The following is a 26807-nucleotide window of genomic DNA, read 5'->3' as shown; positions in this document are numbered from 1 at the left end:
ACCTCTTAGTGGCAAGTTTTCAGTGGAAGCAGTTCATGTCATTAGTCATCTAGTATTGAGGACTCAAAGGATGTTCTGACTGAGCCAAAACTCAGGTCGAGTTAATTAACTGTGCATTAGTAGTTCTGAGTTGATACAGATGTCTCTTAAATCCAAAACTCCACACAGAAGCTTATATTTGGGGCTTAATCCAAGGGTCGGAAGCTTGTGACCCTTGCTGGACTACACCTCCCCTCCCCACAACTATAGGCTATGCTGGCTAGAGCTGATGGGTACTGGAGTCTAATAGCATCTGGAGGGCCATAAGTCCCCCATCCCCGTCTTAATGGGAAACAAAATTCATCTCCAGATCTGTCTTCAGTTCCAGAATCTCACATAGGAAAATGCCTGCAAGACTCTGCATTTAAACATGTGCAGAGTGTGTGTCTCTTTTTCACCACTGAGCAACCTCAATGAACCCACACACATCTGGAATCAAGGGAAAGGACTCCTGGTCAATTGATGTGGCACTCAGATACATGCTCCTGTTTTAGGAGTTAGCCTCTGGCAGAGTTGAATATTGACTGACTCTAGAGCTGGAAAGAATCCACTTCCCACTTGAGTCAATGGCCAAATTCTAATTTGCTTTCATAGACCTGAATGGGATGGGGAGTTTTGTAATTTACCCTTAGGTCACCTAGCTCACCTAGCAGGATATCCTAAACCTAAAGCATCTTGTGTAGATACCTGTCCACCCTTCTACTGAAAACCGACAAGAATTACATCCTGGGTTAAACTGCTAAAACACTTTGTATTGCTAGATGGCTTAGTCTCATGTGGTTTCTAATATAGTTGCACATGCCATTGGAAATATCCCGCCTACATAGTAGTCTTTTAAAATAGCTGCAGATGTAAATTTACTAGCTGAAGGGAGGCAATTTTAATGTATTTTTACTACAGACGCAGGCAGATGACAATACACTAACCTCTTTGTTCCTTTGCACGTTTCCCTTTACTTTCACTTAAAAGCCAGATTCCTTAAAAACAAAACCCCAAAAGGTTGAACAGCAACACCAGCGAGCTGCTCACTGTACTTCTGTAGCCAAGTTTAAGATGCTTCACAGTTTGCAGAAGACTCCTGCTGCGTGCATAATCTGAGGAGTCTGCTTCATGCAAGAGGAACTATAGGATGCAAGTTAGCAGGGAGTGCAGCCTGGAAAGGCAGTAACTGAGCTTGTGTCACAGATCAGGAGCCTCCCATTTCTGCTTCCCCCTCTTTACTAACCTATTTATGAGATCAAAGGTGAGGTTAAACAATGCCCCATACTTATATACGAGGACATGTGCATGTTGTAATGTGAAAAAGTCTTCTATACCAGTGTGTTTTGTAACATCCCGCCCCCCTCCAGCCTGATGCGTACAACTGGAAGTGGCTGCAGCAGGAGTCAGCTTCCAGATAAGTGTACTGGCCAAAGACTAATCCTAAATCATATGTATGCTTACTTGGAAATAAGTACCATGGAATTACTCCAAAGTAATAATAGCATAGGATTACAGCTCTTGGCATATTCATTCTCGCCAGTGCTGTAAGTACAAAGGAACACAGGCAGTTGCCTTATACTGAGTCAGACCGCTGGCCTATCTAGCTCAGTATTATTGACACCGATTGGCGCTGGCTTTCTGGGGTTTCAGCCCAACAAAATATGCCCAACCTGGGCACAGCATGGACTCCGCCACTGAGCTTTAGTCCTTCCCACCCTTGCTGGGCCTGCTAAACATCGAGGTAGGGCCAATAGCACATGCTCCGCATGCAGAAGGTCCCAGGTTCAATTCATGGCATTACTAGGAAGGGTTGGGAAACACTCCAGTGTGAAACACTGGGTGAACACTGCCAGTCAGGGAAGATGATGCTGAGCTGGAGGGATGAGAGCTCTGACTCTGTGTCAGACAACTTACATTCGACTTCCTTAAGTGGAGCCATTTAGTACTACCAGCACAAACCTGAGGCCGTGCCTCTTCTTTAAAGGAACAGGCACAAGTAGTATTATATATGCGAGGAAAGGTATCTCTGAACATGTACAAAGTGTTTCCCTCTCACCACTGAGTCACTGCAGTCTGTCCATACACATAGAGAATCAAGGCACAGGCCTCCCTTAAGAGACAGATAGTGGGGCTCCCATGCAATTCTCAGATGTAGTGCCTCTGCCTTAAAATTTTTTTTGGGGGGGAAACCTGAAAACTAATAGCAATATTCCTGCACCACTGCCAAATCTTAAAGCTACATCTAATTTCTTTTAAAAAAATCTTTTTTAGTAAGATTTTCTTGGGTTACAGCAGTATATAAATCGTCTCTCTTTTCAGATAAAAGAGTCATTCTTACGGATCAGTTATATTTGATGTGAGACTTTAAAGTTGTATACAGTGTCACTGTCTTTCTTTCTCTCAGGATAAGGATCTCTATCTACATTTGATACAAAGTCATGCTTAATTCCCCAATCATTTGAAGGTTCCTTCTGCCACCAGTCACTGGTCACCACTTTGAGGTACAAAATCATCTCCATGGACAGTGAACATACTTACCCTGCTCCATTTAAATCTCCATCAGCATCATTCCTACTGAGTAACTTCTTCAGTCCTTGTCTTACCATCTTTCAGCTAGGAGCCACGGGAATATTAAACTCACAATGGAAACATTTATCAGGAACATTCTCCAGAGAATGAGGTACATTTAGTTGCAAAATCCGGTCCCCCGGGAAGACTTAAAGCGTATGCTTGTAAAAGACCAGAAAGTGTCTGAGTAGGCAATGCTTGTGCACTTAGTCCTCAGCAATAAACTTGACTGGTACTTCTACATTTTATGGCCACTCTGGTGATTATTGAGGAAAGATCCAACACTTTGTGGGTTTTGTGTGGGTTTGTTTATTCTACGGGCAGAGTTTGATAGAACTTTAGGGAAAAAACGTGCTGATGGTAAGAGCAGTTTGACAATGGAACCAATGACCTAGAGGGGTGGGTAGAGATCTCTTACTCAATGAAGGTCTTCAAGCAAAGGGAGCTATCTCTGGGGATGCTCTAGCTTTGGATTATCTGTGTCAAGAAGGGACCCAGACTAGATTGCCCACAAGACCTCATCTGTCCCATCGTTCTTTGATTTATTACACCACCACCACCACCACATTGAGAGGTCACTTTTCTCCAAGAAGCTCAAGGTGGTCTACATGGTTCTCCCCTTCCCATTTTATCCTCAGAGCAACCCTGTGATGTAGGCTGAGAGACAATGACTAGCCCAAGGCCACCCTGTGGGTCACCCAGGTCCTAGACCAGCATTCTTTCCACTGCACCATAGAATCACAGAATCATCAACTTGTAGAGTTGGAAGGTACCCCAAGGGTCATCTAGTCCAATCCCCTGCAATGCAGGAATCTCAGCTAAAGCATTCATGACAGATGGCTATCTAACCTCTGCTTAAAAACCTCAGACTGTTCCACTTCCTGAATCTCCTTTCCTGTAACTTGAAGCCATTGGTTTGAGTCCTACTCTCCAGAACAGGAGAAAACAAGCTTGCTCCCTCTTCCATGTGACAGCCCTTCAGATATCTGAATATGACTATCATATCTGCTCTCAGTCTCCTCTTTTCCAGGCTAAACATACCCAGTTCCTCCAACTGTTCCTCATAAGGCTTTGTTTCATGTGGGCTCTTGTGTTGTCCTTCCTCCAAGGAGCTCAGAAGCACTCGCTGATTGGGCCTTTACACTCAGGAGGTGGGGCCCTGGTGTAACTGCGTTATCTGAGTGAGGCTACTTTAGTATGCACGTTCTTTGCCTCCTGGTCCAGCCAGCCAAAGATCAGCTCATTCTAGGAATATAGCTTTGAGGACATGAGTTGGAGCAGCCTGGAAACAGCTGCCAATATGCAATACATCTTGAGCTGATGGGACATGAACAAGGATTTTGGCTGTAAGCCAAAGCATGCCCTGCTATTATGGCAATGATTCATACACAATGGAATTTGAAAAGGAATGAAGGGAGATCCAGTTCCTTCCCTTCTCAGGAGTTCATTCTGCTAAGATTTCTTTAAGCAAGCAAGGTAGAATAATTTTTTTTTTTACCTGTTCAGTTCGATTAGGAGGATTAAGGTAATGGCGAGTGGGGTGGCATTCCTACCATCACAGAACTCTAGGTGTGAGAGACTCAGAAGTTCATGCAGCTGAATACTAGAGCTTAAGGATTTGTTATACGCTGAATAACTCTTCATATATTAGTGTATAGTAGGAGACAGCTTATCAGCCAATTTATTGATGCTCACATCCATAACTATGAGAAAGAAGAGAAAAATCTCTAGATGCATGCAGCAGTGCACTTTCTTAAGCCCAATGCATTTCAAATTAGGATCTTATTCATAGGCACTTTAAACACAACCAATCCTAATCTTTAGTCTCCAGTGACTCTGATGCAAAGCAGTTCTGTATAGTTAAATAAATACATCACCAGCCCCTGATTCCTAATAGACAAAGGAGCTGAACCCAACACATTTTTAATGCCTCACTGGTCAAACTAGTGGGATTAAGTTTGGCAATCATTGTGCTTACATGATTCAGAGACCATCAGCTTTGCTCCAGTGACACTGCTATGGAGTGGTGACTTCAGAGCAGGGGTCAGCAACCTTTTTCAGCCATGGGCTGGTCCACCGTTCCTTTGACCACGTGGTGGGCTGGACTATATTTTTTGGATGGAAATGAAAAAATTCCTATGCCCCACAAATAACCCAGAGATGCATTTTAAATAAAAGCACACATTCTACTCATGTAAAAACATGCTGATTCCTGGGCTGTCCGTGGGCCACATTGAGAAGGTGATTGGGCCGCATCCGGCCCACGGACCTTAGGTTGCCTACCCCTGCTCTGGAGGAACATAGAGCTCAAACGGACAGTCAACATTCGCATGCTACTCAGCTCTTGGGAGCACACGTCCTTTCTCAGAAAAAAAACATATCAGCAGCTTTAAACAATAAGAGCTACAATGTAGATCCATTTGCTTGGAGCAGCTCCTATTCCAGTTATAGGAAGCTTGATTAAGAGTTATATGTTACTCCAAAACCAGTGTGGCTCCATAGAAACAAACACTAACCTGATGATGAAAGAAACTGATTTGGCAGAGCTTAATCTGGCTCATTTGCCCTAATCTTGAAAAGCATGGGATTGTTGGGATATCTTCCTCAGCCTGTCACACTGCTAGACGTGGGTTGCTGCAGTAACTACCCAATCTCTGCGATGTTGCGTCGACAAGTCACTCCAACCTGTCTAAGCCCGTAATTGCTGGGGCGTGCTGGGGTGAGGTATCTGTATCTTTAACTGTGTGCATTTGCCACTGAAACAGAAAATAAGAACCTCTCTCTACAGATCTCATTGGGAATCGTCTGTGCATGTGTGTGTGTTTCCCGCTTCTGCCAGCTAATCAGGTGGCATCCCCACTCGATTGATCCTGCCCCGTCTCACATAAATTAGCCACTGTTGCTTCTTGATAATTAAGTTCATTTTGGCAAGGCAGAGAACACTGCTGTGGCCTCGGTCGCGGGAGATAAATAGCTTGTAAGCAGGATGAGAGGTATTACTCTGCTTTGCACAGAACTTGAGTTCGCTCCTCCCCACAGGGCTCTCAAAGCCTACTGTAGAAGCAGCGCTTGTACCTCTAGCCCATTGGCACTTCTCCCCTCTTGAGCTCTGATGCTACGCTTTGGCACAGTCAGATCAAAGAGGGTGAAACTCATTTAGGAACACCGAGGATGCTGTTCATTACTGAGGCAGACCATAGGTCCATCTAGTTGGCTATAGCCCCACAATGAATGGCAATTGCTCACCTGGTGTTCAGACTGGGGACATTTCCAGCCCAACAGTGTGTGTTTGTGTGTGAGGGGTGCTGTGGGTGCCATGGCCCCAGGTGCAATTTTGAGAGGGGGCGCAGGCAGGCGCCCCCACAGCAGGCTCCTTCATTGGAGCCTGGCTCCATGTCAGAAGGAGCTGTGCCTTGGCTGCAGCACTTGTGCAGCTCCACCCTGAACAAGGGGAGAAGAGCAGGTGAGTGTGCAGCTGTGCTGCTGCCCACCTTCCTCGTCCGTGGCACACCTGGCACCTGGCGGCAGCAACTCTTCTGACCTGATGGCAGAGAGCAGAAGAGGCGGTGGCAATGCTGCTGCCCACCCTCCTTGGCTGCGAGGCACCACGCGGCCGGCTGCAGTAGCTCTGCCACCAGGTCATGTCTGACCCGGTAGTGGAGAGCAAGGGGAGAGTGAGTGGCAAAGCTGCCACCTGCTTTCCTTGGCCACGGCCTGGCCATAGCAGCTCTGCTGCTGAGTCAGGCCTGACCTGACCGCGGAGAGGAGGAGAGTGAGCAACAGCTTCCCCACCCCTCTCCTACCCTGAACTGTGGCACATGGGAGGGCACCCTCTGCACTTCACTCCCTTGGGGGTGTGCCCCATGTGCTTGCTCCAGACAGTGTGGGCATATGCTCCGTCGCTGCAGCCCAAGCAGGGATACCAAAGATCAAACCTTCGGCATGCAAGGCAATTGCATTACCACTGAACTACAACTCTTCCTTTTGAGAGGGGTGTGACAACTCCCAGGGATGGGAGGAAGCAAGATCTCTTCATGAATTCCAAGTTTTCATTAAGGTGGCACTGTGGCCTAAACCACTGTGCTGCTTGGGCTTGCTGATCGAAAGGCTGGCGGTTCGAATCCCCGCAACGGGGTGAGCTCCCGTTGTTCGGTCCCAGCTCCTGCCAACCTAGCAATTCTAAAGCATGCAGTGCAAGTAGATAAATAGGTACCGCTCTGGCGGGAAGGTAAATGGCGTTTCCATGTGCTGCTCTGGTTTCACCAGAAGCAGCTTAGTCATGCTGGCCACATGACCCGGAAAAACTGTCTGCGGAAGCGGACAAAAGCCGGCTCCTTCGGCCTGTAAAGCGAGATGAGTGCTGCAACCCCAGAGTCATTTGCGACCAGACTTAATTGTCAGGGGTCCCTTTACCTTTACCTTTATTAAGTGATAGTCCTCCAGACACTTCATTTTGGAGTAGTCCTGCTGGTATACATTTATTTATTCTGGTTTAAAAGCTTTTGCAATTGCACAATTGCAGATGAATTTCTTTTAGAACCAACCACAGCTTTAGACGTGGGTGGAATCACCTTCCATCGAAAAATGAATTCCAACGTAAGGAGGCAGGAGGAGATCTCAAAGGTGGAACATCTTCTCCATTGTAAAGCATATGGTGCTAGAGGTGTGAGTATGCATTAGGGTAAGTGAGGCTTGGAAAATGAGGCCTGCTGGAAAATTCCCATCCAGTAATAGATAAATGCTAGTAATAATAATAAGCACGGGAATCACAGCCATTGGAGATGGAAAAGGCTGATGAGCTCATCCATGACAACTGCCCACCAATGCAGAATAAAACTGGCTGATCATGTTTCTAGCCTACAGACCATCTGGCTGGCTACAATCCCCCTCCCCTTGCAACCAGCAGTGTTTCCATCTTGCAACTTGCAGAAAAGAGAAAACAATACAACTTAAAATTCACCATAAAGCAATTAATGCTGCATTCTAGAAGGGAAAAACACAGGGCTTATAGGGACTATCATTTTTTGGACTAGTATTCAAGACAAGGGAAACATGGGATTGTGAGCTATACAGAACTTTCCTGAGGGTTCAAGCGTTCCAAGATCAACTCCCACCCCTCTAACCCAAACTCAGTCAACATGAGTTTGGTTCAGACAAACTGTCTGGCATTGCTGGAGAAACAAGGTTACATTCCTCATAGAAACAAAGTAGACCGCCCTCCCCAACTGTTTAAAGCAAAATACAAAAAAAACTTTCCCCCAAAGAGATATAAATAAACCAGCTTGCCAATCTTAAATATTACTAGGCAAACACGATCCCTTATAAGGCAAAAACTGTTTTATACAAGTAGCCTTATTATCCCCTGTAAGGGGAAGACAATAAGCAAGCCCTGTGAGTTTTCAGAGGTGGCACTCATTTCATTTGAGATGTGATTTACAAGGCAAGTGTCTTCTTCTTCACCGCCACCGCCACCATCTATATCACTTTGCATGTCAAAGTGCTTTACAATCCTTGTCACATTTTCCATGCTGTTGTAGATCACAAGTATCTTTATCTACTTGGGTGGCTTTAAAAGAGGGTTGACAAGTTCATGGAGGATAAAGCTATCAATGGCTAATAGCCATGATGGCTATACTCTGCCTCCATGGTCAAAGGCAGCAATGCTTCTGAATACCAGTTGCTGGAAACTGCAGCAGAGAAGAGCGCTCTTGTGCTCAAATCCTGCTTGTGGTTGACTCTGGACTAGATGGTCCATGGGCAGGATCCAGCAGGGCTCCTCTTACATTCTTATACATTTGGGAAATAGAGGCTGAGAGACAACAACTCGCAAAAGGCCATCCGATGAGCCTACTAATGTTAATGGGATTTGAGCCCAGATCACCCCGGTAGAATGCCATCGCTCCAGCAAAACCAAACTAGATTTCCCTGCTGATACTTCATTATGCACACAAAATGGAGTGAGAAGGCAACAGTTACATATACACAGGAATGAATGGGAATTGAGGTCCAATGACTGTTCATCATGGTAAAATCAGGGGATTGCGCAACGCTAAGAAATATTGTAAAAACCCTTGCACTGAGTGTTTTGCTTGGACACAAGCAGAAGTAACATCTCAGATCACTGCAGCGGAGTGGTAAGGTGCAGGTTTCCAACAAAACAAATACTCAACCACCCAACCTCAACCTCCCAACCAGGTGCCATATGGAGTCCCATCTGCGGAGTTAACAGCTTGAACCCTGTGTAGGGCAGTGACAGTGTAGCCCCTGTGCAGACCTGACAATAATGCCAACTGCTCTGGCCTCTGGACAAAGAAGATACTCTGGCTGTCTCTGGTTCTTGCAAAGACATTCAGAAGTTAGAATCACTGAGCTCTTTATTTGCATTGCTCTGCTGAATATACAAACAATCTCTCTCTCACACCCACACCCACACCCACACCCACACCATGTTAAGAGACTCCCAGAAAAAGGTTTTGAGAAAATAGTCACATACTCCAGGCCAAATTCAGGGCCAGTCCTGTCATTAGGCAGAGTGAGGTGACTGTGTCAGGCAACAAATGCTAGAATGGGGGACAGTGTAGAAAGCCTCCTGGCTGTACCCTAATTCTGGGGCACGGAGCTGTGTGTTGTGTGTGCCACAGGACCTGACTTGGACCCTTATAACTGCTGCCCTCAGGTGTGGTGGAAGACAGAAGCCTATTGCCGATATTGAAATTAAGATTCAACAGTCAGTTTATGAAATTAGGTTGGGTGTGTGCCATCTTGTCCTTCATCTCAGGTAGCAAAATGTACAGTGGTACCTCGGGTTACAGACACTTCAGGTTACAGACTCCACTAACCCAGAAATAGTTCAGGTTAAGAACTTTGCTTCAGGATGAGAACAGAAATCATGCAGTGGCAGCGGGAGGTCCCATTAGCTGAAGTGGTGCCTCAGGTTAAGAACAGTTTCAGGTTAAGAATGGACCTCCAGAATGAATTAAGTTCTTAACCCAAGGTACCACTGTATTGTGCTGGCCCTGGACTAACTAGATGTGACTTAAGTGAATCTGTATTTAACATGCAGGTCTTTTACAAGATGCATACAGCACCAGTTGGGTAGGTAGGGGTTGATCATTAACAGGATCACAGCTGGTGCAGGTGGAATTTTTAACACTTTCCTCCCTTACTGCAGTCTTGGGGAACCCCCTTCCTCCAAAGCTGTTATTTGCTTTGGGAAGGAAGCTTTTGTTGGTGTCAGCGGGAGGATTTCCCCTCAGATAAATACTAGCTTAAGGGGAGAGGTTTTCCTTAAGAGAAAGAGAAGAAAGGGTTTAATTCTCCCTCCACGCCTGCTGGGAATGCAAAGATAAGTTTAACAGTCACATCAGGTTAGGCACTCAAAGACCACACACACCTAGAATACAGTGGTACCTCGGGTTACATACGCTTCAGGTTACAGACGCTTCAGGTTACAGTCTCCGCTAACCCAGAAATATTACCTCGGGTTAAGAACTTTGCTTCAGGATGAGAACAGAAATCGTGCTCCGGCGGCGTGGTGGCAGTGGGAGGCCCCATTAGCTAACGTGGTGCTTCAGGTTAAGAACAGTTTCAGGTTAAGTACAGACCTCCAGAATGAATTAAGTTCTTAACCCAAGGTACCACTGTAATTTGCTGCAAGTATGGAAAGAGGAAACTGCTGTCATCGATTTCCCAGGTCAGTTAGTTGTGGCAAAACAGGTACATGTGCCACATTTTACAAGTGATGAGGTCCTTATGGTTTTTTCCAACGGGGAGGTAAATTACATCAAAAAGCATCCTGCACAAAGAAGCCTTCAGATGTAAAAAGTTTCTAAACACACCACCTGCATCAAATAGTGTGGAGTCCACATTATATCCCAAACACAGTTTTTCTCTCTCATACACATATGTCCTTTCTCTCTTTCTCATGCAAACACACATGCACACACATCCTCACTGTCATGCACAGGCCACCAGGCTCTCCTTATAATAATTGTATTCTCTGCCTCAAAATATATATTCTTTTCCAACAATGCAATTCCCTCTCTTTCACCCACCCACACAGAGTCTACCAAAAGCCATATGTTCAGGCTCTCTCACATAAAACGGACACGTATAGAGACATACACACCCACAGTTTCTCCCACGCCGATTATCTCAAGCACAGCAAGCTCTCTTCCTCCCCCACAATTTGTCAAGAAAGAGACCCTCTCTCATTCCCTTCCTCTGTTTAGAATTGCTCCACTGTCTCCTAAGCTTCATTTTGCGTGTGTCTGCGCATACATGGATTAAGGCCACTAAAATTCCAAAATGGGGGGGGGGCAGGGGAAGAGCATGAAGGTGCATGTGAAGGAGTAGCTTTAGGGTCAATTCACAGGACCATCAGGCAAATGGTGATGGGTGGAAACCATCACAAAATTCCTAGTGATCGTTGCTCCCTGCCTGTGGCTTTTATGCAATGCGAAGGTACCATCACACCAGGATTGTATGTTTCACATTCTGCCACAGATTCCTATTGAGAGTGGTTTTCAGTGTGGTGTAAAATCAATATAAAATTGTGTCAATGCTGATGCCTGTGCATGAACAGTTCATCCTGGGTGGACAACCCACCTTTGAACTATCTCAAGTGGATTTCTTTCAGCCACCACATGCACAATGGCTGTGCAAATTAACCTTTGTAAAAACTGGAAATCCAGGATGATGTGAAAATCTGCACTTTGGGGTTGGACTAGATAGCCACCAAGATTCCTTCCAGCTCTAAAATCCCATGATTCTATAACCTCGTGACATTCTGTGAGCCTTTGAGCCCAGCTAAATAGGGCTCATAAGAGTGAGAAGCACCATCTGGTCAAACTGCACAAGTTGCAAAATGGTGTGGGAGGAGAGACTCCATTTGGAAACCAGCCCCACAGTGGTCTGGGTCTAATCTTTAATCTCCAAGGAACCACCAGTAATGTGGCCTTCAGCACCTGCCCAGACTTCTTAAGGAAACTTTCATCCCGGTGCTCTAGGAAGACAGCTTAAGAAGCCAGAAAGATTTGAATTTTCAGCATAGGTAGATGTGAGGTGGTTTGGCACACCGCATTGCACCAAACACCAAGTTCAGCAAAAAGTTACAAAGGAGAAAGGCAATAAGTACTATGCCTATACTACAAATGTTCAACTACCATACCAAAACATGTTAGTTTGGCAAACCACCTTGTAGAATTATTTTTTGTTTTGTTCTAAGGACAGGTCTGTCCAACCACCAACAGATGCACTCACACACACACTCTTACACTCTTACACACAGATGTAAGAGAGTTTCTTGCAAGTGAGTGAGTCCGTCCTTGTCCTTCTCTTTAACAGGATGGGCAGAATAGGAAAAACAAATTCTTGACCCACTTGGACCTGGATGCAGGCTCCCTCTTTTAGAAAGAAGACTAGTCACATTATTTTAAGTTCAGCTCTTTAATCCACTGCTGACTGGTTCCTTTGAATTTGCCTTATTTCAGCTGCCACAGCTGTTGCCCATCTAGTGCTACTGTCCCCAGTACAGAGGAGTTGCTGGAAATCATAAGAGGGGAGGGTGCTGCTGTGCTCAGGTACTGCTTGTGCGCTTCACATGGAAATCTAGCTGGCCACCATGAGAACAGAATGCTGGACTAGATGGATAACTGGACTGATCTGGCAGGGCTATTCTTAAATAAATGTTAATCTTCCCTCTATGCACCTTAATTCAGCCACTAATGAGAAGTGATCAGCCTGATTCTCTACAGACAGAAGTTAAAGGATGGTAAATGAAACAAAGACACAATCAACTACTTTTGGAAAGAGTCACCAGCCAAGCTGTGACTAGTGTTTGTGGCTTGCATCACATGAGTAATCTAGGATGAGACTATATTAAATAAGCTTGCTTTGTTTACATTTTGGGAGACAAGCATATGGCCAGGTGTGATGGAGCCATAATGTGTGTTTAATAATGTATCCAGGTGGTGGTATATAGAAATACAAAGACACATGCATGTAAGTGGTGCATTAAGAGTGGAGATTCTGCATTGTCAAACAGGATGTGTAACAGAGAAACTATTACAGAAACTACGCCAAATAAATGATTATATTATATTATATCTGAAGGCAGCCCTGTTCAGGGAAGTTTTTAATATTTAATGCTGTACTGTTTTTAACATTTGATTGGGAGCCGCCCAGAGTGGCTGGGGAAACTCAGCCAGATGGGCGGGATATAAATAATAAATTGTTGTTGTTGTTGTTGTTGTTGTTGTTGTTGTTGTTGTTATATGGTGTGTGTGTGTGTGTGTGTGTGTGTGTGTGTGTGTGTGTGTGTGTAAAAGAGAGAGGGAGAGAGAAGGGGAATTGAGGCAGGTGGAAGATGGAGCTAGAGACACAATCCTTAGTTTAAGTAAGGACTCACTAGGCTCAGCTCCAAATCCCATATTCAGTGCTGGGGCTGAAGCTCTAGAAGATGTAATTAAGGAGAGAGGGTCTCTGAGCATGAACAGAACACAAAACCACAACTGATGTTACAGCAACTGCTGACAAGTGCATGCACAGAAAACCAATGTGGGTGCATGAAAAGCTGAAGCGTAAGTGTCAGCACTTGCCATCACGTCTGAACCAGCTCTAAGTGACCACAGGCCCCCTCTGCATCTCCAGAATTACAGGGGAAGGACTTCTAGACTAGAAAGTAGAGATTCCAGGTAGGTTTGATCCTCAGGACTTCTCCCCACACCCCAAAAATTAAGAGTGGTAAGCCAGAGTTTCACAAGTGACACAAGGATCCTACACAGTGCCCAGATGCCAAATGGTGCCCGATAACTGTTAAACAGCAAAAGTGGCTAATGGCATATCACACATATTCCAAGAGTGGTGCATGACATGTCAGAGTGAGTGGGAGAAAGATGTATGCAGCATTATATAAAAACAGCAGTTGTATACCTCCTGCAAATTATGCACCATAGGACATGTGAGGAAGCATGCATGAGAGAATTTAAAACGATGCAAAGGAGTTAGGTGTTAGATCAGGTTATATTAACTGACTTTGACACTGGAGGTACATGGAGTGTCCCTGCGCATTGGAAGCCACAGAAAACAGGATGTGCATGACTGAGATGTGCAGCATTGCATTCTATGGGACTACATGCACACAAAATGTAACACATCTGTGTTGTATGGCAGCTGTGTTCATAGGATGTCATTTGTTGTGCACCGTGTGGAACAATGGCATCTTGGTGTTGAAGAGAGGGGGGCTGAAGTGGTTGAAGAATTATGTCTGCATTAGATGTGCATTTGTGAGATGTTTCTTTTTTCAAGGAAATTATGCAGAGGATTATGTGTGCTGGGGGAAAGAACTAGGCAAAATAAAATGGAACAAGCAGCCCGGAGAGAGTGAGAAAGACTGGAGAGATATAGCTAGGGATGTTTCTGCTTGATATTGTGAGTCAAATGTATGATTTAATGGACATTTTCATAAGTGTTGCTTGCATCATTTTTTCATTTTTTTCAAAAAAAGAAAAGTCTCAACGGTTATTTAAATGTCATGTGTGTGAAAACTGCCCTTCTGTGAATGTGCACAAACACATTCCACACACTTTTAATTCCCTGGAATTAAAACGACCTAGTCCAATTAACCTGAATGCATCTAAATGGGAACCTGGGCTTAAGCGGATTCCTAGGGATCAGTCTCTGCAAAGTGTTTGTAATGCCTGCGTGTGTCCGAGATACACAGTGTGTAAAAAACTGCGTGCGTGCATGTTTATGTGTCGAAAGAGAATCCTTTGCTGGTTAGCATATCTGCCTTCTGGGGCTGCTGGTTCTGGCACCTGGTGCATTTAGCCAGGAACTCCGGCAGCCCTCTTTGCCCCGGGGATGAATGAATGCAGCCCGTCGAGTTTGCCCTGCCTTTGCACGCTTTACCGCCCTCCGCTGAGTTTCTAAAGATCCCGAAGAGGGAAAGCAGAGCGGAGCTGCGGCTGTACCAACCGCTAGCAGAGGAGCCCCAGCTGCTTCGGGAAGGACATGCAAGGGACCCAGCCCGAGTTAAGGGCGCGGGGAGACCACCAACCACAGGAGTCTTTGGGTTGCCGGCGTTGTAAGGAAGGCAGGCGCAAATCTTTGGCACAGTGACCATGACTCGAAAATCTAACTTGCTTCGGTTCCCACCGGTGGAACTTGAGTGGCCAAGGGTCAAAGTCCCCCTCTGGAAGCCTGTCGGAGAGGTGAGTGGGGAAAAGAGGAGACTGTCTAATAGACCGAGCAGGGGGTACTTGACCCGCTCTTAGCAAATCTTCTTCCTCTTCTTCTCTCGCGCGTTTCCAAATGACACTACACTGACGACCCCGAACCGTGCCCTGCGCCAGCGAGCGGGAGGGAAGCCACGAGAAAACTTGCTTTGCTTTTCATCCCTTCAAGCACACATGGATGGATGCTCCCCAGCCCCGCCGCGACAGAGCGCACACAGAGCCAGAGAGCGAGGAGGGCTCCTCCTGCCCACTCGACCGCTGGAGCTGTGCGGCTGCCTAGCAAACAGAGATCTCCCAGGCAAGGGCAGAGAGCGAGGAACCAACCACTTGGGAACCAACCGCGATCGGCCAGAAGACCATGGAGCTCTGGCGATCATCCCCGGCGGATTTGCTTCAGCGGCAAAAGCGGGCAAGGTCCTGGTTCGGTCCGGGTTAGTCTCCTAGCTGGCTAGAAACTGCCTCTGGGGCTGAGACAGAGGCGCACGCAGCCTGTGGGTCAAGTCCCAGAGGCAGGAGATGGGCGCAGAGGGGTTCCGAGGATTCCTGGGAGTTGGCGTAGCGTGGGCGGGTGTGCGCCCACTTGTGGGTTTCTCTCCGCATTTCCTTGAGGTGGGTCTCGTGTACCATGCGCGGGCGTCTCTGGAAGAACGCATGTGTGTATGTGACTTAGCTCGCGTATGGTTTAGCGCCACATGGCACCCCCTCACTCCCAAGTTCACCCCCTTCCCTAGTACCAACCCTCCCGCTCCGACTGGGCGGCGAATAACGCACGGCTGTCCCCAATCTTCTACCCGCGCACCCCACCTTACCCAACCGTCATCCGCACTGCCGAGTTATTAACATGCAGAGCAGGAGACAGGCGGGCGCCCGCGGCTCCGCTCGGACGTTCAGGGCTGGGCAGCGGGCAGAGATCGCCACCTGCCGCGGCGAGTCCCTGAAGCCTCCGCTCCGTGGGCGAAGCCCGGAGAGGGCAAATCAGCACTTGGACAGCTCCCTCCGCGAAACCTCTCCGCCTCACACAGCGCGTGCTTCCGGGGAAAGACCCAAAAACAGATCCCAAAACGCAGTGAAGACTGAGGGGGAAGGCAGGGGGCAGCTGGCTCCCTAGGCCAACCTTTTCTTTTAAACAGGGTCACGCTCGTAGTTCCTTTCTGAATGTAAGGCAGACGGGGAGACCTAGTAGAGTAGCGCCCCTTGCTGCGCCCACACAGATCCCACCCTCCTTTTCTCGGCTGCAGATAGAGGTGGCTAGAGAAAGAATACCCCACCGGCTACCGCGGACCCACCGAGTTCCCTAAGACCACCACCCGCGATCTTCGCGGTTCCTCCTCAGCCCCTGCGGGATCCCGTTTCCCCCTCCGCGCCCGGGGAGCTGTCCCTTCAGCACCACGCCACCTGTCCCTCCCAGACGGGCTCACTCACCAGCGGCGCTCCAGAAGCCCGTGGCCAGCTGCGGAGAGGTGCTGCTCTCTCAAGTCCTGCGCGCAAAGCCCGCCTCCTGTCTCTTTCCCGCAGCCTGACGACGGCACCTCTCGAATCACTCCTCTCAAACCCTGACGCGCCTGCCCGTCTCTCCCCGCGTTCCTTGACAGAGTGGGTCGGCTCACGCTCAGGTTCCTACAGGCGGAACCTTCCTCTGCCTCCTCTGCTTGGGAACCAACGCGTGTCTTTCTCTCCCCCCTCCCCCACCCGCCTCACTACCTTCTTCGACAGTGTTTACCCAAAGGAGGGCTTTCCTCCTTCTCCCTATTCACCCCTCCCAACCTTCTCACCACAAATGCATCGCGGCTCTGTCTTGACCTTCCAAGCATCGTCCCCTAATGAGCTACTTTATTATTCCTGTCATCTCCACCCATCTGGCTGACTAATATTAATCACGCTCCGATGCGAGAAGCAAAAACAGCGTCTACCTCGTACTGGGTGGTTACTTTGCTCACCCCTGCTGGTCCAGCAATTAGGTGCTGAGAAGAAAGGAGGGGGCATCATGATCTGGCAGGAACCTCTTATGGGGGAAGGACCATCAGTTTATCTTCGGTGTTGGATAACAGTGTAGAGAGCTGGTAGAATTCAACTGTTCCAGCGACTAAAGTACCAAGGTAAACCCTAGTCTCTTTACAAACGGTAAACACTGAGTGCAAAAATGGCTTTGTATTGGGAAAATACTCCTGGAAAGAAAGAGAAAGAAAGAAAAAAGGAGGCAGGGGAGAAACAAGCTACTTGGCTGGATTTGGGAAGCCTGCTAGTAATTTTAAAGAAAAACAAAGATCTCATTTAGGATAAATCAGAAAGAAAGGAAGGGGGAAGGTTCCAAGGAAATGAAACGATTCAGAGTTGGTATTCTACTCCTTGAATCACTTGATTCAAATAAACCTACCAAACAAGACACAACTCTTTCCAAACAGGAAAGAGTGCATTCCGTCCATTTAAATTCAAGGTGCTATCTGGACATTTAAAATGGGAAGCCAATGAGTTCCTGTTGATGCTGGATTTGAATGTAGGAAATTGGATTAAGTCCCAGTTCAACAGGGTTCACTGGATGGATTTGGGCATGCCATTATCTTTCAATCTCAGTTTCCAATCTGTACAACTGGAATAGTAATAAATGCTCACATTATAATAGGGTTATTATAAGAAGGCAAATGCAGAACATTCACCATGGAAAGTGCTATGTAAGTAATTTCAGACCATTTTCTTTACTGCGGGGTTATTCATTCCCTCTTACTAAAAGGCTAACAAGATGTTTGGCCACACTGGGATGCACAGAAGTCTTCTATAACAGCTGTAAAATGAGCATAGGAGCATAAGAAACTATCTCATACCAAGTCAAGCCATTGGTCTGTCTAGCTCAGTATTATCTACACTGACTGACAGCATCTCTCCAGGGTTTCAGACAGGGGTCTCTCCCAGCTCTAGCCAGAGATACCTGGGGCTTTATGCATACACTGAGCTATGTCCCTTCCTCACCTCCAAAGGCAACTTCAATAGCACATGCAGTGGTATAGGTTGGGCTCCACTATGCATTGCTGGCGCTAACAGGAGGAAGAAGGTTGAGGTTTAGGGAGTTTGGGGCTGTGCAGGCATGTAATGGCAACAGCATGCAATTGGCTTCACTGCGTCATGCCACACTGTCACCAAATTCGGAATCATACTGGATTTTAGAAGGGCCAATATAGAGATCTTGACATGGGCTCATTCTGCATACCAGGAACCCCTAGACAGCAAGAGCCATAGCTTCAATTGTGGCTTTTATCAACAACAGCGTACTTAGCATAAATATGTGTCTACTTCCACACACAAAGTGAGATCTAAAACAACACTTCCAAGTCCCTAGACTGTTAAGCAGGCACAAACAAAGATTTACTTTGCCAGAGGTGTCTGGATAGAAAAGAACCCATGGTATTACATGTGCAATCCATTCCATATTGCTATCTGTACAGAACACAAAGTGAGATGCTACAACCTCTGAACAAAAACAGCTTTCAAATCCTAGGATCAGCAGATCCTGGCTCAATGAGATAGAATATAAGCCACATCTTTCTGTCTGGCTATTCTCAGTGTCCCATCAAATGAGCAACCCTTTATTTCTATAGTAATTCTTTGCATGTGGCTGCTGTCAAAGGTTGTCACCGATGCGTTCCACCGAATGAAGAAGCAGCTTTAATTGCTCATGCAAAAGTGGTACTATGGAAAACTCTTTTTGGAGTGTTCATGGTGCCATCATGACAAAATTGTGGAGAATACGCCTTACCTGCCCAATTAAATGGGAAACATTCTCTCACTGCCCTTACTCCCTGTCCTCAACATTCCTGATAAATCAACTCCCAAATCTTGCTGTTCCGTTACGGACCATCTGGAATAGTGTCTTACAATCAATAGATTATTTTCCAAACTTTGAATAATCAAAGTTACATTAGGCAAGAAAGGTATGCAACCTTTGGATCTCCCACACTGGTTTTCTGACAATTAATCCATAGAGTATCATCTCCTCATGTCTATGAGCTGAGCCAAGTGAACTACATTGATCAATTCAGTTATGTTAATACAAAAGCACCATCAAGCACAGCAGCAAAATCCTGGATAACATGATTCTAGTTTTCTCTCCCCCCAACACCAAACAAAAAGTTTTAAAGCAAGATTTTCAGTTTGCACAAAATATAAATAAATAAAATATGATGACGATGAGGATGATGATTCTGTTCATCCCCTTCAATAATTCTGACAAGTTGTATAGCTTCCCATTAATATTTGAGTTTGACATTTCTATTACAGAGCATGGCTACAATCCAACTTACGAACAAAAACACATGAATTAACCAGCCTTTATACCAGCCTCTGTTGGTCTGCCTTCCCTGGCCCTATGCTTCCCTCCCTAAATTTATATCCCAACTGACTGCGCAGAAAATGTTATATACATGCTAGTCCTTTTATATTTAAAACCCATCATCCTCTGAACAGCCACACCGCTGAGTCACTGTGATGAAATACGGCTGTTCTGTACTTTACAATGATTTATACTAGATATTCCCAAGCTTTAATTTTTATTTACTAGCGGAACTAACAACTTGCTGGAAGGCCCATATTTCAGATGCTTTTAATGATCCATGGCCCTGCCTTAGACACTGGGAGCTAATCAGTAAAGCTAATGACAATGTGGGGATACTTTTTTTAAAAAAAAATGTGGACAGAATTAAAATGTCAAAGAAAGCAAATCTGTTGATAAAGAGGGAATGATGTTTATACATTGACCTGCTGTGTTCCCACATGTCATTTAATTTGCATTTCACTACAACAGATAAAAAACCCAGTGAGTGTATTTGCCAAGGCCAGGAGATTACCTTACAGACTCAGCAATCACATCACTACAATGCATTATTTGAGATAAGCTATGTGCATTTGTGTGTGTGCGTACATTTCTGATCATTTGAGCTTGTGAGCAAGGATGCAGACCTGAAGATCTGTAAATGCAGGTCTCTTCTTGTTCCCATGTAACAGGGTGTGTCCTTGTGAGAGTGCATGATGATGTGAGTGCCTGTTTACATTATTTGTGAGAAATGGACATACTCTGAAGGAGCATCTCCACCCCCATCGTTCTGCCCGGACGCTGAGGTCCAGCGCTGAGGGCCTTCTGGCGGTTCCCTCACTGTGAGAAGCAAAGCTACAGGGAACCAGGCAGAGGGCCTTCTCGGTAGTGGCGCCCGCCTTGTGGAACGCCCTCCCATCAGATGTCAAAGAGATAAACAACTACCTGACATTCAGAAGACATCTTAAGGCAGCCCTGTTCAGAGAAGTTTTTAATGTATAACAAATTAGTGTATTTTTGGTCTTTGTGGAAGCCGCCAAGAGTGGCTGGGGAAACCCAGCCAGATGGGCGGGGTACAAATAATAAATTATTATTATTATTATTACTCTATTCGTACCTTGGTTTTTGAACAGCTTAGTTCCCGAATGTTTTGGCTCCTGGTTTGCTAGCTATTTTTGGAAGCTGAACATCCGATGGGGATTCCTGCAGCCAATCAGAAGCCGCAATTTGGTTTTTGAACATTTTGGAAGTCGGACTTCTGGAATGAATTCTCTTCGACTTCCAAGGTATGACTTTATATGGTTTTTATACTTTGACTGACAAAATGACCATCACTATGATGGCCTCTTTGTGTGAAGGAAATCCTGCATATGGCAGATGAAGTATTGTACAAAGAAAAACATTATATCCTCCCATGTCCCTGTTTGGAGTGTAGGCACCTAGTGGCAAGGATAATGGCAGATTTTCCAGTGGGAAGGCTTCTTATTGCTGCATGCTGAAGACCTGTGGAGAAGCAGAGCTGTTGCATCTACCTATGGGAGGTGGGGATGGTACTCTGAGTGGGAGTAATGGGTGGGTATGTTGTTGGCCAAGGGCTAGCTGGGAAGGGACAGGGTGAGGAAAGGGCTCTATGGTGCTCTGGGGCATCTTATCCCACACAAGCAGGCTGGATGTACATGCTGGAAGGGTTAGAGCATGCCATTCATGGTTAATAAGCTATTGTAAATGCCATATCTTAACATGACACAAGGAACACAGACAACATCATATGCCATTTGGAAACAAGTCTTAAATTCACTGCCTGATTCCAAGGAATGTGCACAGATTGCTTACAATATCTGCTTTCCCCAGGCGCCATCTGTGACCCAAATCAAAATACACTCAGTTAATTGATGGATTAATCCAAGAAACAAACTTCAGTTCTTTATGATGAAGTGCTTACTAATTTGTAGTACTACATGAATAACATTGTGGTCGTAGTAGTTGTTGTGGTTGCAGTGTACTTTGTGAATCTAAAGTACCATGCACACTGATGGCCCTATATTAATGTAGTAGTAGGCATGTATGCATGTGTAAATATATACATTTGTGGTATATATTGTTGATGCAAACAGAGTATGCTATGGAAATTTCTATACCAATATGCTACTGTGTTTTATGATATCCTTTGTTGAGTAAAACAGTTCCCGATCCCCCAAGAGGCAGTTCACTCAGTGTCAGGAGTGGGTGTAATTGAGTGATAGACCTGGGAGTCTTTGACTTTCCTCACTAGCATTGTATGTAGTCCCAAGAGCACAGAGGATTGTGCTAAAAGGCAGGTCAGGACTGGAGCAGGCTTCTATCTCCCCACTCCCCAAATGGCTTTCCCTCTGACTCTGCAAAAAGGTGCTGATTCAAGCTGGCTTTTAGATATGATCCAGATCCAAAGAGCTGCTGAGGTGCATGCCAATGCCTTGTGCTAGCCTGGTGCAATTTCAGACTTTTCCACAGTTTGAACAGGTGACTCTCATCTCATATCACAAACTGCCTTTGGAAGTCCCTCCAGTTTCAAAAGCAGTTTTCTATACAGCAGAGCAGACTACTGCTAAAAGAAAAGGCAAGTCTAAAGCCCCCTTGGGCTCGTGCAACTTGTTTCATGGTTCTTTGGATCCTGGCTTCTATTCATCACCCACTCATTTATTCATACAATTTATATCCCACCTATTCCCCACAGGGCTCAAGGAAGCTCTTACCCAGAAACTCACAGTACCTTCAGTATAGATATAAAAAACAAAACCAAATCACATTCCCTGCTTTTCTCAGCAGGGAAATTGGCTGCTCTTCTTTCATGTAAGGGGCTTCCAGTTCCAACCTTCTGCCTTGGCATAATCATTACCTGAGACTTCTACTTAGAATGTGTCTGTATCAGTACATGCTGTCACTTTCCATCTCACTACTTCCTAGTGTGCCTCCTCATCACTCTCATCTTTGTTCCTGGACTGCTCTTTGCACATGTGCAGCATGCTTGCATAAGATCCAGGGGAGGAATGACAAGGGATACAACATAACAAGGGGGAAATGTGATGCTTGAGGCAGCAAGCGAAGGTTCCTGCTTGACAGTGGGCACTGCAGCATTTCAAGGCACCTATTTGCAAGTACAGTGGTACCTCGGGTTAAGTACTTAATTCGTTCCGGAGGTCCGTACTTAACCTGAAACTGGTCTTAACCTGAAGCACCACTTTAGCTAATGGGGCCTCCTGCTGCCGCTGCGCCGCTGGAGCACGATTTCTGTTTTCATCCTGAAGCAAAATTCTTAACCTGAAGCACTATTTCTGGGTTAGCGGAGGCTGTAACCTGAAGCGTATGTAACCCGAGGTACCACTGTAGAGTCAAGCATGGGTAGATACTGGAAATCAAGCCTTATGAGGAAAAGTTGAGGGGGTTGGGTATATTTAGCCTGGAAAAGAGGAGTCTGAGAGGGGATAGGATAGCTGTCTTCAAATACTGTACCTAAAGGGCTGTCACATGGAAGATGGAGCAAGCTGAACCCTAACCAATTGCTACAAGGTACAAGAAAGAAGATTCCGACTAAACACCAGCAAGAACTTTCTGACTGGTGGTAACACCTGTTCGACAATGGAATGGAAGGTGGTGGACTCTCATGCACAGTTTTTAAGCAGAGATTGGATGGCCAGCTGTCATGGATACTTTAGTTGTGATTCCTGCATTGAAAGGGACCGGACTAGAAGACCTTTGGGATCCCTTCCAACTCTACAATTTGATGATCCAAGCTTGCCAGCTCATTTGACAAGCAAAAGCACAACAGAATCTCTGCCTGGACTTGGCATAAAATTAATGGCGAAGTGGGAATGTTAGTAGTTCATGGGGAAAAGGTTGGAAACTGAGCTCTTGTTAGGGACACCACTGAGATGAAGTGAAATATGTTTTCTCAAACATCCCAGACACAGACATACCACAGCAGCAAATAATTTGTTAGTCATCTATCAGCCAGTTTTGTATGAGAAATCTATGATATGGAGAAAAGGCTACTCTGTAATAAAGAAGAAGGAGCTAGTGATCATATTTATTTTTCTAGGGCAGGCAAGAGGGAGATGAGAAAAAGGACTCCATCAGCTAGTGCTGTAACCTCAGGCTTGCCAACATCTCAATTCTCTACCTTCAGCCAATGATACAGTTGCTGCTGGAGCATTTTGCTTAATGACAGGTGCCTATGGCATGGCTGAGTAGGTAGAGCAATCAGTGGGCAATGAAAGCATTGATCCTGCTGGTAATGGTTGAAGACTCAAAGCATTCATGGTGACGTGCACTCGTGAAGGGGGGATTGTTAAAACTGGGGAAGGGTCTCAACACTGCACAGTATCTAAGAGTACTACTGCCACTTCACTACCTCCCTCTCTGGCTATCAGGCTGAACTGTCAGAAAACATCAGTCTAACAAAGGCTATAATCTTCCTGAACTAGCGAATCAGTGTCAGAACAGTTAGTGCTCAGAGGCAATAGGAGAAACTTTGGAGGGGGGGGGGGAGAGAAAAAGGAGGAGGGCCAGAGATGGGGTTCCATTTTGCACACACTTAATGGAACAGAAATAGCACAGAAAGAAGCTAATCACAGGGACAAGTGGGGGAATGATCTTGCAATTACCTGCTCTGTCAGCTTCCCAGACACATTAGGGGCTGTTGGCAAAAAAATCTCTCTAGCTCTCTCTTAATTTTTTAAAACACTCTTAAATGCCATCTCCTTCCTCTGTCCCAGGAGCAGGCACTGGCTGAGCAGCTGTGCAGGGAAATGTGACCTTGGCAGAGTTGGGGAACGGGTTAGAGGCAAGTTGGCCAGGGAAGGAAGCAGCAACAAGAAGAAACAGGATGAGGGTCGTGCCACTCAGGATTGGATTATGTTAAGTTTGCATCCCATTGGCCAAACACTTTCAAAATGCGGGTTTGGTCACAGTGTACAAAGGGAGCCTCCCCCGATTGAAAAGAAAAGGGGCTGAAGTGAGAACCACCTGGTTATGTAACTCTCATTGGTGACAGGCAGGCTTATGCAAGAGACAAGTGTCCTCTGACTTTCTGAGCCTTTGCAAAATGTGAGCATCTTGGTGACCCTGCAAAATGCTTTAGAATTCAGATGGATTGCTGCCTTGAATTCCCGACAACTCACACAGGCATCCCAGTAGAATCCATTGACAATTAATGTCCAGTATGCCAACTGACATCTAGCGGGAAGGTAAACGGCGTTTCCGTGTGCGGCTCTGGCTCACCAGAGCAGCGATGTCACGCTGGCCACGTGACCCGGAAGTGTCTCCGGACAGCGCTGGCCCCCGGCCTCTTGAGTGAGATGGGCGCACAACCCCAGAGTCTGGCAAGACTGGCCTGTACGGGCAGGGGTACCTTTACCTTTACCTTATGCCAACTGAGAGGTCCACAGGAGTATCTACAGGGTTGCATTCCCCTTATACCCATCTCTAGATCAACACTGTGAAGCAGAGTCACTAAAGCAGTGTCAGTTTCAACCCCTCCCCAAGGAGAATCCAAATTGGAACAATTCCAGATACTCCTAGGGTGAAACTAGACATGACGGGGCAGTTATTTTAGTATCTATTTATTGTATTCACATCTCACCTTTTCTCAAAGGATCCTGAGATGGTGTACATGGTTATCCTCCTCCTCATTTAATCCCCAATAGAACCCTGTGAGGTAGGTTAGGCTGAGAGGCAGTGACTGGCTCAATGTCACCCATAAAGAATTATGTTTGTTGTTCATGTGGTTGGCCCATTTCAAAGTTGAAAGCAGGGAGTGGTGGTGGTGGTAGAGTGGGTCCTAATTTTTACAACAAAAGGCATATGCAGATGAGAGCTAATTCTCCATGCTCTTTCAGGGCAGATCCTTTCCTCCACAATCATGCTCACTTCTGGCATCAGAGCAAGGTGTTGCAGGTTGTTGCCCTTTCGTTTTATGGGAAGGCAGGCAGACCCAGCTGTAAGGTTAAAGCAGATCCCTTTACTTAAGATGATCAGCCATTACATGTTACAAACGGAAGCAAGGGTGGGGAAAACAGAAACTAAACTCACAACTTAGCGAAGCGCCCCCCCATGTCCCCCAGCATTAGTCCTTTAGTGGCTTTTTCTTTTCAATACAGTACAGTTCAGTACAGTCTACTACAGTCTGTTAATCTCATGCCAAAGTTCTGAGTCAGTCTCAGGTGGCTTTCAAATCTGCAAAAGGATAGATGAGTTAATCTGATAGCAAATATAGCTTTTACTGAAATAGGTAGATGTGCTGTTCTAATGGAAACTCTGGAGGGTAGGACCTGAACCAATGGCTTCAAGTTACAAGAAAGGAGATTCCAACTAAACATCTGGAAGAACTTTCTGGACTCCCTTGGAAGGTGGTGGACTCTCACTAATTTGTGGTTTGTAAGCAGAGGTTGGATGGCCATCTCTCTTGGATGCTTCAGCTGAGATTCCTGCACAGCAGGGGGTTGGACTAGATGGCCATCAGGGTCCCTTCCAACTCTACAATTCTATGATTCTATAGGTGTTCCCTTTGCTGTATTTGAATGCCAGACCATTTGAACAAGAGAACAGAAAGCACTACGTAGAAGAACAAAAGCCCTACCCACCTAAACCAGCAATCAATCCAGCAATCATCAACACATCCATTGCTATGAATGGGAAAAATCCAGTTTTTGCAGGGCTGACAACCTTTGCAAGAGCAGACTGGGTGTCTTGCCTGTATGCATCACTCGCTGTGCTACTGTTCACATTCCAGCCCTGAACTCTGGGATATTTTGCAACTTCACAGCCAGACAGCTATGGGCCAACTGACATGTTCCCTGGGAGATTTTTAATTGGATTTCCTGATCCCCCCCCCCCCCCAGCCTGTAATGTATCAGTGGGGGGAAGAGTTTTTGACTCTCTGCTTTTCTCAATCAAAATTTTCCCATGCAGACTGCTGTTTGCCTCATGAGGATATATTCTTCCAGAGGACAAACAATGTTTGTGTGGGTGTTGATTGGAAAACTGGCCACAAAGGGCTTTACTTTAAGGGTTAAATATACCCTCTTCCCAGTTATCCAGAGTTCATTTGTGTTTGGGTGTATGTGGGAGAGATGAATGTGTATTTGTGTGTGTGTGTGTGTGTGTGTGTGTGAGAGAGAGAGAGAGAGAGAGAGAGAGAGAGAGAGAGAGACAGAGAGACAGAGACAGAGTGACAGAGAGAGAGAGAGGTGTGTGAGAGGTGGGTGTGAAATGCACATGTGGCCTGTGTGCATGGTAGGGGTTTCTATAAGAAAGATGTAGGTGTGTCTGTGGTTGGTATGTATTTTTGTATTGTTTGTGTGCTCATTGGATGGATCTGGTTTCTAATAGCATGAAACAGGGAGAAAAACTTACTTCACATCCTGCATATTTTTATTATACACCACTGTCATGCCCACCTCCTTACTTGCCCTTTCCTTAAATTAAAAATATTCAAATGTGTTATCTTTTCTCATAGGGGATAGGCTCCATCCCCCTGATCATTTTGCTTACCTTTTCTGAACCTTTTATAGCTCTACTGTCACCTTTCTGAGGTACAGCAACCAAAACTGAACTAAGTATTCCAAGTGTGGTCTTACCATAGATTTGTATAATGGCATTATGGTACCAAGAGAGTTTTATTTTCTAATGATCCCTAACTTGGACTT

The 26807-nt window shown here is 45.8% G+C and overlaps 1 protein-coding gene across 4 annotated transcripts in view; it reads right to left on the bottom strand.

The window, feature by feature from the left end:
• The window catches only part of CPLX2 (complexin 2), a 117662-nt gene that overhangs the window by 16176 nt on the left and 74679 nt on the right, over positions 1 to 26807 (bottom strand). Inside the window, exon 1 of one of the 4 annotated variants that reach the window (XM_028718399.2) lies at positions 16598 to 16694. The exons of 2 other annotated variants lie outside the window; for them this stretch is intronic. The gene's annotated coding sequence lies outside the window, so the exon portion shown is untranslated. Of the gene's footprint in view, positions 1 to 16247; positions 16555 to 16597; positions 16695 to 26807 lie in introns of those variants that run through there. One more of the 4 variants, XM_028718395.2, reaches the window with a different exon arrangement.

This window comes from Podarcis muralis, chromosome 2, assembly GCF_964188315.1.
Source record: "Podarcis muralis chromosome 2, rPodMur119.hap1.1, whole genome shotgun sequence".
NCBI lineage: Eukaryota > Metazoa > Chordata > Lepidosauria > Squamata > Lacertidae > Podarcis > Podarcis muralis.
Note: the sequence above shows the minus strand (reverse complement) of the source record. Positions and strands in the feature narration are given on the sequence as shown.